This window comes from Ochlerotatus camptorhynchus, unplaced genomic scaffold (assembly GCF_037179485.1).
Source record: "Ochlerotatus camptorhynchus isolate MF236.1 unplaced genomic scaffold, CSIRO-AGI_Acam_v1.1 ptg000035l, whole genome shotgun sequence".
Taxonomy (NCBI): domain Eukaryota; kingdom Metazoa; phylum Arthropoda; class Insecta; order Diptera; family Culicidae; genus Ochlerotatus; species Ochlerotatus camptorhynchus.
In genome coordinates, this window is record NW_027040526.1 from 1 (window position 1) to 3,441 (window position 3,441).

The following is a 3,441-nucleotide window of genomic DNA, read 5'->3' on the forward strand; positions in this document are numbered from 1 at the left end:
AAGTATTTGGAATTGTTGAGCATCGAGAAGTATTTCAACTGTCCATTGAATGTTTTTCAATTTTGTCCTGTATCTGAAGTAAACAAAGCAGTAACCATAGTAATGAGTACGATTGGCAAAACTCAACAGTGCTGCCGTTTTGTATAATATTGTTTGTGTCATACTTGTCAACGTGCCCCCTACGTACCGGAAAGTGTGCCGTACTTTTTTTTTCAATAGTTACTCAGTTGAATCCCCTACCCGAAAAAAATAACCATAATTCAATAATGAAATTAAAATGCATTTTTTAATGAATTTCATGTACATTAAAATGTATTTTAATGTGGCTGCTTCTGTTGACAGCCGAGTGAACACTGTGAACACCAAGTGACATCAATAAATTTCTCGCTATATGTTCTGATTTTTCAATAGCCTTGCGAAAGTCAATATCATTTGTAAGACATAATATCGTCATCGTACGGACTTTATCCTGTTGTCTCTGGAGGCTTGGAAAGGTCATCTCGTCTTTCCTGTAATGTATAATGAGAGGTTTCATCTGAACTATTTGCATACGTTATTCGACTACCTTCATTGTAAAATTAACAGCGGTGTGATTTACCGTTGTCAACGATCGTAGCTCTCGAAATGCCGTTTCACAAGACTGGCTTATGTACAGTGTGTAAAAAAAAGTTTATCCACCCTGCCAATATGCACATTCTCGTTAAAGAATCTTTTTTTAAAAATAAATTAAAATACTATTTGTTGTCATTTTATACCAAGATAATTCAGTTACTGATGTCGAATATTTGAAAAATCCATCAAAAATAAGGCTAAAAAATATATATCCACTTTACTGCTGACGGTTATTCAATTTTTTGTATGCCGACCCGTGGCTGAAATAACAGCTTGGTATCGTCGCGACATTCATTCAACAAGATTGGCAGTTGTTTCTGCTGTGATTTTGTGCCATTCAGTTTCAATTACTTGTCGCAATTGCTGAAGTTTTGTTGGTTGTCGTTCTCGAACTTTAATTTTCAAAATAGACCACACATGTTCTATTGGATTATGGTCGGGGGACTGTGCTGGCCACTCCATAACATTAATTGTACACGCAAACCAAAAATCTATTACAATAAATGTTCGTTCCGTTTCCTATCATCCTCTGTTCATGAACATCGCAACGAATGTTAGGAATTGACCATGCAAGCGATGTAATGGTTTTTTGTCTTTTTTTTTATTTCGTGTTAGCGTGGATATTTCGACTATACCAGTAAGATTGTAGAACGACGCACGTTGTAGAACATTGTAGAACGACGCACACACTTGCCTCGAATGCCTCTATTACAATGAATGTTAGTTCCGTAATGGTTTTTTGTCTTTTTAATTTCGTGTTCTATCTACGCGTTCGACTATACCAGTAAGCTTGTAGAACGACGCACATTGTAGAACATTGTAGAACGACGCACACACTTGTCTCGAATCTCTCCAGCAGAAAAAGCATACGAAGTCGAGCATGCGAGAAAATGAGCGCTTCATGTTTGCTTTTAGGCTAACATTATTCAGCAGCATAGAGAGAGCAGTGGAGAAAGCACAGGTCTGATAATCGCAACGTTCGTGGTTCATGTCCAGTTGGCAACCAAATTCCTATTTTTTTTCGACACAATAAATTTACCTCACTAATACACTCTACATTTTTCGGTCTCCAATTTTCTTGCATTGGACAGCAGCTAGGTATATCGCATCCTCGGTTCATGCGGTCTCCACTTACATCCTCTGATGATGAATCTTACATCCACCGGTTGGGTGTACGATCTTTGAACCATTGCGATACCACTTTTGCGGTTTGCTTCGGATCCCCATCTTGCTGGAACGTAAGCCTACCGCCCATCTTCAGTTTCTACACACTTGCCGGAAGTTTCCACTTCAATATGTCCAAATAATCCTCTTTTGTCATTATCCCGTCAATGAATTCTAGTTCTCCAGGGCCATACCAAGCCATCGAGTTCCATACCATTGCCCTACCTGCAAGGCCAATGAATAAACAGATTGAGTAAGTTGATAATTGATAATGCACCTGTACCTCCAATGTACCTCCACCATGTTTGACTGTAGGCCTCAAACACTCTTTTTTCAAGCTTTCGCCTGTCTTCCGCCATTTTCGTGTGATACCATCAGATCCGAATAGTACTCATCTGACCAAATGACCTTCTTCCAGTCGTTGATGGTCCATGATAAGCGATGTCCACTGCAAACGTTTATTAATGTTTTTAGTCGATAACCATGGTGTGGTAGATAGAGATTCTTCTGTGCCGCTGTACCCTCAAAACCTTGCTGATGAAGCTTGTTTCGAACTGTTTGAGGTATTACGTGTATAAAAAAACTCCCTTTCAATTAGCGCCGCAATTTTGGGAGCGGATAAACCACGATTTTGCTTTGCCTTGTTGATGATTACCCTGTCAATTCGAGAACTGATCTTTGATGGACGCCCTGAACACTTTGATGGAACGATCGAATCACATTTTTTGTACTTCTATACAATTTTAGCAACCGTATCTTTGTGAAGCAGAACAATATCAGCGATTTGATTTCAACTTTTGCCAGATTTGTGATGCCTTACAATCAATTCTTGAACACTCAACGATATTTGTGGACCTTTGGGCATTTTGGAACGATATATCCAAACTTATGACTCCATAATCTTTCAACCGGTACAATAACAGAGATATGTGATGTTTACATCCAAAAAAGTGACAGGTGCTGGTTTATACGCGCCAAAATATTAGCGTATTTGGGTGGATACATTTTTTTGTCTGTATTTATGGATCATTTTCTAATTCTTGGCATAAACCTACACAAAAAATCAAATCTCAAATACTTGTTATGCGGGAATGGTGCGTAATGAAAATCTACGAAGACTATGTGGATTTACTCATATCAGGCATAAAATTTGATAACGGCACAAAAGCATTTGTAAACAAACTGTAGTACGCTCACGCAAACCAATACCACTTTCGGAAAGGTGATAGTTCCCCCTATCCGATGATGTTGCTGGTTTGCGTGAGCGTACTTTGGTTCGCTTGTAAAGGGCCTTAGAAAATGTTATGCCTGATATAAACAATTTCGTTGTGACGGAAAAACTTAAAATTTCGGATTCCCAATATGGGTGGATAAACTTTTTTTTACATACTGTAAATCTTTTACAACATATTGCTCTGGAGCATTGGCATTCCGACATCTTACTAATACCGTTTTAGTTTGAAGCGAACCTTCACCCGGGTTGCAACCTAAGAGCTGTCAAACTGATAGTTTGAACGCCAGCTACCAATCTACACGGATAGAAATCTCCTTTTACCTTTTGGCAAATTTCTATTGCTGATTATTCATAAAATGTATAAGTCAACTAATAAGCAGACGCCTTGTTAAAAGTTAATGAAGATCATGTGTCTAATGAAATGTATAAGC